Raw genomic sequence first — 9976 nt, 5'->3', positions numbered from 1 at the left:
ACCAAAAAAACCAAAACCAACTTCACTCAGCTTCTGTACTTTAAACTGGAGCCTGTAGAGTGCAGAAATAGCTGGTCACAGAGGATTAAAGATTTCATTCAAGAAGCAAAAAGCAGCAAGAGAGTATGTCTTGGACATCTATAAGTATCTCCACCATTCCACATTTTCACAGGATAGCTGCAGCACTATCCTGTGGGAAGGGAAGGAGTCTTTCCTCTGTTGTAAACTAACCTATCTGTGTGAATTTGCTGGTTTTTCTTCTCACTGGGCCTCACTTTAGAGAACAACTTTTTGGTGTATTTTTTCTCTAGAAGCAGGATGTTTTTCACCAGTCTTCCTTTGGTAATAATACATGCAGGTAGATAATACAGTGGCTTTAGCATTTTATCCGGTGACAGAAGAGATGTACTAACACACCTACCAGACAAGAGTGATTGGTGTACAGGCAGAGACAAGTGAAAGATGCTAAAGCTGTAAGAAGACAGAAAAAAAAGCATAGAAGAATTTACAGCATCATCCATGCTACCCTGCCTTTAGAAAAGCTGTAAAAATGTTATATTATACAAGTAATTGGGGTTTATTTTATTACCTGTGCATATAGTACTTTTATGGCAGAGGTGTTGTGGTAGTGACTCATGCATAATGCAAATGAAGTGTAGGTTTCCAGTATCTCACCTTGCATTCTTTTCTTCAGTATTTCCTAAACACTGACTTTGTTCTGTTTTCCATTTCATTGGAGGGTCTTGCATTTTACCGTATGTACACACACCGGGTAAGGAGAGACACATTAATATTTATAACATGAAAACTGCACACACAAATACCTACCTGGTTTCTCAGTTTGTGCACTCAGTGTCTGAATTTCACTCCTGTGGGTATCAACTATGGATTATTAGGCTCTATTTTTAGCTACCTAAAAATGCAGAAAGACCTTAGAGGCAGAAGAAATAACCTTTCAACTCCCATCAGGAAATAATTTCTGTAAAACAGTAATTTTTCATACAAGCTCAAAAAAGCTGTCATTTTGTTATGTGTTCTTATGCTACAGTCTTCAACCACTATACTAGCACTTCTGAATAAATCTCGCAACTGTAAGAGGCTGTGTAGTCCAGGTTTTGGGTTAGGGTCCAACTCATGTCCTACAAGGTGTCTGTGACCTTTTCCCCATCTGCTCATTGTGCCTTTTTCTCCAAGGATCTTTCACTTTCTGCAATCATTCTGTGTTGGGCTTTCTTATTGACCATGGGAGCACTCAGAAGCACATGTGAGACTGATGCTTATCTTTCACAGCAGTTGTGGACCTCTTCCTCCAGGCCTCCCCCGTTCTGCTAACAGTTTCTATCCGCCACCTCCCCCCTGACATTTCCTGTATCATTTATCACTATTTTTGTTCCTATGGGTATGTGTGCAACCAATTGCAAAAAAGTAGTTGACATTTTGGCCTCAAAGTGGATTGGTTTGCGGCCATTCTTATTTTCCTCTGCTGAAGAGATGTGAGGAAGTAGCTGAGAAAATTTTGTGTTCTGCTTTCACATGTTATGTGCTTAAGGTCAATGGGTTTGGCACTTCAAAGAAGTGGAACTGTTACAAATAAACCTCACAAGGAGGGGAAGAGGTGCTTTTTATGAAACTGAGATTGAGTTAATGAAGGCCTTTGAAGATTAAGGTGAAGGCCCTGAGTACAAGAACCACCCAACAAAAAAGCTTTATTTCCTCTGGGTACGTGTTGGAAGGCTCTTCCAAGTCACTGGGAGTTGCCTGAAACTTTTATAGCGATAACAACCCCATTTGCATGAACCCTACACATTTCTAAAAAAAATTAGATACATAAATCTAGCCCTGTTCTAGCATTATTACAGATGCTTTCTAGGAAACTGGACTAAAAATGCCAGCAGATAACATTACATCACTACAAGACAAAGTCTCCATTCAAAACACATTAAAACAACGTAGATTTTCATCAGTCCTGGTGGATATTTGGCTTTAATTCTGTATCACTGAGATGTTCTTGCTGACTTAGCTATGGAGGGGCAAGAGTCACAAACAGCACAGGAATACAACATACAAGTACCTGTAGAACAGGTTAGTGGTCTCCTACAAAGAGATTTCTATACTCTCTACTTACAGCTGTGCAGATGGAGAGTTAGCTGTTGTATTGAAGTCCTACGTGTGATATGCTCTATTCACAAGGAGTCAGGAGTTGCTGACTGAATAAACATAATGGCAGTGTTTTAATGGGTTGGGCTGTATTAGAATTAGACTGCAATTAGTGTACATAGCTCACTTAGCCCTAGGAGCACTGAAGTCTGAAAAGAGGCTCGGAAACATCTCAAATTCGGCTGAGACTAATATTTTAAGTATTTCATCACTGAGTGATGAACAGTTTCACAGCTATAAAAGAATATTTCATAGTCATCTTTAGTAACCTGATAATACTAGGGTTTGCTATTACAGCATTATGGTTTCTTTTCTTTGCTGGTCAGCACAGTTTCTCAAGTTAGTGTGGTCACAACAGAGAATAATTCCTGGGAAAGTGGTTTGTTTGACTGTTGTTCCAGTCTGTATTGTTTGTTCTGTCGAATAATTTATGTCTCTATTTAGTAATGATTTGTTTGAATTTGGTGGAATCCCTGTAAACAAATTTCAGCTTAGTTTCATAACTGGAATTTAGTAAGCAACAAAGAAAAGCCTTTTATGTTTCTTTCCTGGTGATATTCTGAACTGTACCATTTGGTGTACTCAGTACAGTAGCAGAATCCAGAAGACAGGATCCAGTCACTATAACATTTCGCCAGCAGCCAGATCTGTGTTTTGCTCATGAACTCAAAGCAAGCTGATTCACTGAAGACTATTTCCGAAGGGCTTCAAGCTGATTAGTTTTAGACAACTCTTAGCTTGAACGAATACTACCTACACTTGAAGTGGTACAGCTAGGATTTCATCCAAACTCCCAAGTACCTTCCTCATCCCGTGCTGGGGGAAGTCTAGTGGCCTGCAGCTCCTTCCGAATTCTTTCTTATGTCAAACTCTGTATTGAGGGAAGATGAAACTGTACCTGCTGTACATGCTAAGTAGTTAGTTCATGGCACATACTTCCTAACCAGCTGGAAGTTCACCATCTGTTTCGTTGGTGATGGAAAATGGTATGTGTTCCTTCAGTTGAAGATTTTTTTTTCTTCCTGATGCTGCAGAACTGTAGAACTTCACTAATATCCAAGTATTTAATAGCTTCTATTTTTTTTTTTTCTTCAGTGCACAGGCAGGCAATCACAGATTCTTGGATCCAGATGAAAAGAAATTCTGCCTTTAATTTCCTCCACTGCAGTTGTCCTGTGCTGAAGGCATCTGCCATACCTTATGGAAGAATTCTTGCTGTGTGAGCACTATCAGTTTTGTGCAAGCCCCACTGAGGGGTATTGCAGAGATCACACTTACTGTTCCTTAAAGTATGACAGCCTGCCCTTTCTGCTCCACTTCATATCTGCTTAGCCTTTTTGCAAGAAACTCAGGAGATTCATAGGGTTTGTGAAACTAGGGTAGAGTTCACCATGTTTGCTGACAGCTGAACTTTGAGGTTCAGATACCAGTAAATTAAAAGAAAGCATTCCCATCCTGCACACTGGTGTCCTACCAAGCAGGGAAACAGCCCAGTGGCTATGGATAAATCAGAATAGAAACCCATTTTACACAGACCAACAAGGGTCAGCTGTTCTTGGACTGAGCTAAAAAGAGGGGTTTTATTCCCCCTTTGAACACCGGCTGAGTGCAGCACTAGTTCCTCTGCTAAACTGGAAACAGACTTTGCTCTCTGATGCAGAAACTGAAAGGGAAGTTTTCTCAGCAGTGAGTTGTAGACTGTCCACCTGTACAGGGTGGACCGAGGTGGCTCAGGATCCTATGTAACACTTCTGTGTGCCTGAATTTAGAGAGAAGAGTTTTGTTCCTTGGCCCTGATGCCATTCCAACAGGAGCTGGAGTTATGATAGCACATTCATATTTCAGAGCATTAGCTTGGAAGTAACAATCTAAACGTGTATGTATATTGGAGATCGAACTGCTGATATGCTGTGACTGTTACTCTGCACTTCATTGTAGACTGCTGCTAGAAAACAATTGTGATGGCTGGTAATTTTTTTCCTGAAATGTGAGCAAGAAGGTGTGAATATAGAGCAAATGTGCTGTAAGCAAACTTAAGAAATCCAAGTAAAAATAAACAATCCAGTGATTCAAAATATAAGAGTAGGGAAAAATGTAACAAAGGAGACATTACCTGGGAAACCTTGGTAAGAATGTTTTCCTTGCAAATGCCATTCTCTATTCCCAGGAAACGGCCAGAGAAGATATCAGGATTTCCCCATGAAAAAGAAAAAACCTAAAAAATGTAGACAATTAACTAAAATGAGACCAATGGATTTCTAAAAAGAATTTTAATTTTCAATAGTCTTGAATTGCTACCATGCTACACAGACCATGTCAAAAGAAAGACATCAGGCTTCCTTGGGGGATCAGACACACTTCTAGCTCTGCAACGGGGGACAGTCACACAAACTCCTCAAAAACTGTCTTTTGACACCTACTCCGGGTTTTTAAATGCATGCAAATAAATCCAGCATGGCTACTAATGAAATGCATGAGACTTAGGACTCATACTGTTCACAATGTAAAAATGCACAGAGCATAGTCAGTGATGGGAAGCTGAAACAAATTCACCATTTTTCACAGGGAGAGTAATGTATTTAAACTCACTCACATGCAGGACATTATTTATACAGAATCTTTATACCCAGGCAAGACATCTACATATTCTACCACCAACAGAAATGGTGATATGGAAGACTGATGCCCACATTTGGCTTGTGTTATGAGGACAGATTAGGCAATCCCTGCTAAGGTTAATTTTTTCTGCCAGAAGACCATGATCAGTATTTATCAGAGTACAAAATTTCAGAAAAGGTGATTTTCCAGGAATGTGGATAAAGGTAATTATATTGGTGTAAAAGAAGATGGAATTGAGCTCAGCCATTTCCAGACATCCTACAAAGCTTAGCACCACAGGAATCTACTCACACTATATCTCTTTATGTGCATATCATATGTGGACAGATACATATACGTATGTACATATATACACACACACTTATATATGTATAAATGTATGTATGTATACATGGTCTATGTAAGTGTGTACACTCAAGGTAAGGCTGAAAGATGTTTCCCGAGCCATAGAAAAGTTATAAAAATTGTGTTACATAAACTGATGGCAAACGCATTCACTACATGAGTCATATTTTGCATAGCTAGCACTTAGAAAGCCAGCACTGCTTTGGCTTCTTTTCTTGTTCTGGGTCTGGATCAAACTTCTACTTAACATAGCATTATACTTCCAGTGACTTTGTCTGACAGATCTGTGACATGAGCAATTTAGTTGCCATCTGATGGAAGAGAGTTTGGGGTGGTAGGCTCGATTTTGAATGCCTTTTAGTCTAGGCTGGAGTAAAGAAGGACACTCGTCCATACACTGCTTTAATGACTCATCATTATAAACAAGATTTGAAAGATACTGAAAGTCTCCTGAAGCATCTGTAGGAAGCGGACAGTGTAAGGAGTGTTTCACCTATGTAGCTGTTAGAATGACAGATCTAAGACAACCTTGTGCTCAAAACAAGACTAAATCTGAAGTTAGACCATGTTGTTCAGGGCCGTTCCCAGTCATGACTTGATAATCTCCAAGGGCAGAGGTTCTGCAGCCTCTTTGAACAACCCATTCCAGTGCTTCCAAACACTCATAGGGATTCTTTTTTCTTTATATTCAACCAGAATCTCCCTGCAGCCTGAGACCACTGCCTCCCACCCTTTCCTTGTGCACCTCTGGGAAGAGTCTGTCTCTCTTTTCTGTAACTCCGCATTAGTCACTGGAGACAACTAGATCTCCGCTTAGCCTTCTCCATATTGAATAAACCCAGGACTCTTAATTTCTCCTTGTAGGCATTTGTGCTAGTTCCCTAATCTTAGTGTATCTGTGCTAACTGTCTGCAGCTTGTCCATTTCTTTCTTGTACAGGGGAACCCAAAATATTACAGTTTTCCCAGTTTCACCTTGCTAGTGATGAAACACTAAAACTTTATTAACAACACAGATGATATAAAGGTAGAATCAATTGCCATGTAAATCCAGTATGAAGTTGAGGGTGTAAGAGCTGTTAGCGGCTTCCAGTAGCAAGTCGGCATGATAAGTTTCTGAGAATCTAGTTAAGAAGCCTCAGATCACACAAGAGAGGTCAACAGCCAAATAATATGAGACATATTTTTATAACAGAAACTCTTGTTTCTCTTTCGACAATATGCGCTAAGCTATTTTTGTTCCTTGCAAGACAACTATTTCATACCTTGGTGATTTTGAACAAAGTGTTATTTAAAATGTAAATGTCAGCTTGACTGGAAAAAAATGATCCAGAAGTCACTAAAAGGAAAAGGCTGTGACGGATTATTTTTTTTTCAGTCTTGCCTATAATTATGATTCTCTTTTTAAAGTCTGTATAACTTGCTAGTGTATGCAAAAGGCACACAGGGGACATATAGATGATTTCAGGAGAGGAACTCAAATTTTATGCAGCAACATCTATTTTTCAGTGTAACTCCCTAGATAATTGTTAAGATATGAGTAATTTCACGTTGTAAACTTCCCTGATGTACTTCTTATCTTTCAGACACTGGCAGAATAGGTACTGTTATGAGGTGGAAATATGCCAGTGCACTCAACCTTGATGGGCACAAGATCAGCTGACTTAAAATACATTTGCTACGCAGAGTAAGATTTACCTTCTCAGGTAGTGATCCTTGTCTCAAAAGCTGATACAGTCTTTACAGAAATAATAACTGTCTCCCCTAACTTCAAAAGGACAAGTCAACCATTTAATTAAAAATAAAAAAAGAAAGACGTTATTCCAACATCCACGCAATGTTCCAGTCTTACCCAGTTCTGACTAAGGCAATACTGCCATTGATTTTGATTTGACTGTTAGATAGGACACTGTTGCCACCAAGCCTGCCTTAAAACACATGCGCATTCTGCAATGTTGCTTTGGAATATTTTCAGTGCAGTACCAACACAAAACTGAACTTCTCACTTATGAAATTATATTTGTGAGGTTCTGTACCTGAGGGCCAAACTGGCTGTGTAATAACCAACGTAGTTAATGGGGGAAAGGACCCCTCTGCTTTCTAGCATGACTGTTGTCAGGAACACAGCTGCAACCTCCATGGTCTCCAGAAAGAATAAGTCAACCCAAGGGAGAAAGGTGAGTGATAGGACTGCAACACCTCTTTGAGGTTTGTTTTTTTCCTGCCCTGTTCCAGAAGATTATTGTTACAGGAAATGGAGCAGTTCCTGCTGTCAGAAAGATATGGAGACACCATTATGACTGGCTTGCAATGGGAAGAACTCCTGATATAGAGGTCAGCCCTATAGGTCAGCCCTTCTAGTCTCCTCATTTTTGTAACAGTCCTAAATAGAAGGACATGTCAGTACTGATACTGTACCCACTCTGTCACAATAAAATAAAAAGTAAAAATCGGAAAGAAATAACCCTTGGCATGTTTGCATTATATTTTGAAAGGTCCTATAAGGTTAAGAACGTTATCTGGAAAGCCAGCTGCCCTCTTTACTGCTCCCTGTTCTTGATAAGTCCCTTACTGAAGTGGAGGACATGTTGAACCTTGTTGCACTGACGTTTTGAACTTTATCTGCTGGTTCTTATCTCTTCTGCCACGTAAAATATGTACATGAGAACCCTAATTTCTGCACGTTAGCAGCAAAAAGATTAGAAGAAGAAACATGTCTTTCATTCAGCTGTTCTCTGCAAGCAGAAGACCTGAATGGTAATGAATGAGTTCAGTTCAGAGTATCAGAGAATACCAACAGAGCACAAACACCTTCCTTCAACAGAATTAAAGACCTTATTGCTGCTGCATCTTTCTTGGTGTACACAGTGCAGGATGTCTTCTTTATCAGTTAATATTACATGTCCAGTAACAGGTGGCTGCTCTAGTTACTGCTGCTGTGTCTAGCAACCCAACTAATGAGTGAGGTTGTATCATGGTAGGCACTACATACAGACAGGGAATTGTCTGCCTCAGAAAACTTACACTCTGTACCAACCAAACAGGTTAATGAAGGCGAGAGGGTAAACAATACACAAGGAATTAAGACCCATATGAAAGGCTGGATGAAGCTGGCTCTCCTTGCAGGGTCATGACCCTGCTGGGAAGATCTCCTCTCCCCTGCTTCAACCTATACTTTGTGACCAAATGGTGAATTCAGGCAGGGGCATGTCATTTCCAAAGGGCATCTGGAACTCACAGAGAAAAAGAACTCAAATCTATCTCTTCACCAAGTATACTGCCTGGCTGTTAGCAAGCCCACGTACTCATGGCTGATGGGGTGCTTCCCATTTTTTGTGGAGCTCAGCTTTGGCTACAAGAGCAAATAGAAGCTGGTATGGTTGTGTATACCCCTCTCACCTGTACCTGATGTGTCTGATTTTTTCTTTATTAGCAGCTGAATAATAAAATTAATGGGATAATAGATATTTCTCTTTTTTTATGAATGCAAATAAAATAAACATATGGTCATGTTTTTACTTAATGTTAATTATGAAGTATTTAGGATCATTATCCCCTTTCCTTACTTGACACAGCAGTACCGTTTGACACTCTTACAGACATAAAATGATCTAGATTCATGGAAAAATAGAAATGTTATTTGGAACACATACACGGGGTTCGGTGAAACTTGCGGCTGAACAGGAAACATAACGTCTAATTTTTACTGCATAACATGAAGCGTCACATTATGTTAAGGACTGTAACAGTCCATTACAGTCAGCTCATGACAGAATTTTTAATGTTATGCTTTAAGCAAGAAAATCACAATTTCCAAAACTTTTCAAACATTTTGGCAGCTTAAAACTACCTTAGGTATGAGAAACGCAGCATTTTATGAAGTATCAGTGGGAGAAGGCACATTCTGTTTCACAATGGCATTGATAAAGCCGCTAGCCTGCCAGATAAAAGCATTATCATTATTGGAAATAATACTGTACATAACAACATACAGACTACAAAATACTCAACCCCCTGTTAAAAACAAAAGCCTCCTTATGCTGGCAAATCTATAATTGAAAGAGCTAAGTGAGATAAGTTCAGTATTTCTGTGCTAAGAATAGTACATAACATTATTGACAGCTGCAATGATTTGAGAAACGATTTGGCATTATAAAGCTTTTAAAGAGCATATTGTATTTAGTGGAATTGAATCTTTTATGCTGATAGATTATTGTGTTTCTTTTAGAGACAACCAAATATTTATAGACTCTATTATTTGGAGGGAGGATATTCTCTTAACCAGATACCCTAGTTTTATAAACAAAAATATTAAGAAAATGTAATTTCTGTGGGAAATGTTGTTGCTTCAATGTCAATATTAAAATCTTCACTGTTAAAAGGGCAGTCAGATACATGTTTTTTGGTTGCAGCTTATTGTAAAGGTTTGGTTGCATAAACTGCGTAGAGCTTTTGCTACCTGATATCACTGTCATTAAAATTTGATGCAGTCCCACCTCTTTTAAAAATTCTTATGAATTTTTCCAGCAGGAGAGAATTAATATTTTACCCTGTTAATGTTTGCAGTCAGCTCTTAGTTACAGTATCAGATTTTCCTCTGGTAGCTAAGAAATTTTGTTAGCAAGCTTAGAGGCACACTGGAAGTGATGGGAACCATCATGTTAATGAAGCTAAGGTTTAATAATTAAATCCTGGTAACTAAGGGGGGAGGTTTACTTGTTAAGAAATCCTTCAAGGCCTATGGTTATATAATTGCTGTGCAGTTTAAACCATTACAAATTCTCTGAAGTTGGCAGTTCAAAGCTTTTACTCTACATTGCATAACAACTTGTGAAATGCAAGTGTATATACTACCC

General features: G+C 39.0%; 1 long non-coding RNA gene across 4 annotated transcripts in view; it reads right to left on the bottom strand.

Moving 5' to 3' along the window:
- Positions 1-9976, bottom strand: part of LOC129735487 (uncharacterized) — a 43763-nt gene that overhangs the window by 30533 nt on the left and 3254 nt on the right. For 2 of the 4 annotated variants that reach the window (XR_008731186.1, XR_008731185.1), the window contains exons 1-2: positions 7157-9967; positions 4271-4372 (exon numbers count right to left, since the gene is read on the bottom strand). This is a non-coding gene — a long non-coding RNA (uncharacterized LOC129735487). Of the gene's footprint in view, positions 1-9; positions 743-4270; positions 4373-7156; positions 9968-9976 lie in introns of those variants that run through there. The other 2 variants (XR_008731183.1, XR_008731184.1) reach the window with 2 other exon arrangements.

The sequence above is a fragment of the Falco cherrug genome, chromosome 3 (genome assembly GCF_023634085.1).
Source record: "Falco cherrug isolate bFalChe1 chromosome 3, bFalChe1.pri, whole genome shotgun sequence".
NCBI lineage: Eukaryota > Metazoa > Chordata > Aves > Falconiformes > Falconidae > Falco > Falco cherrug.
Note: the sequence above shows the minus strand (reverse complement) of the source record. Positions and strands in the feature narration are given on the sequence as shown.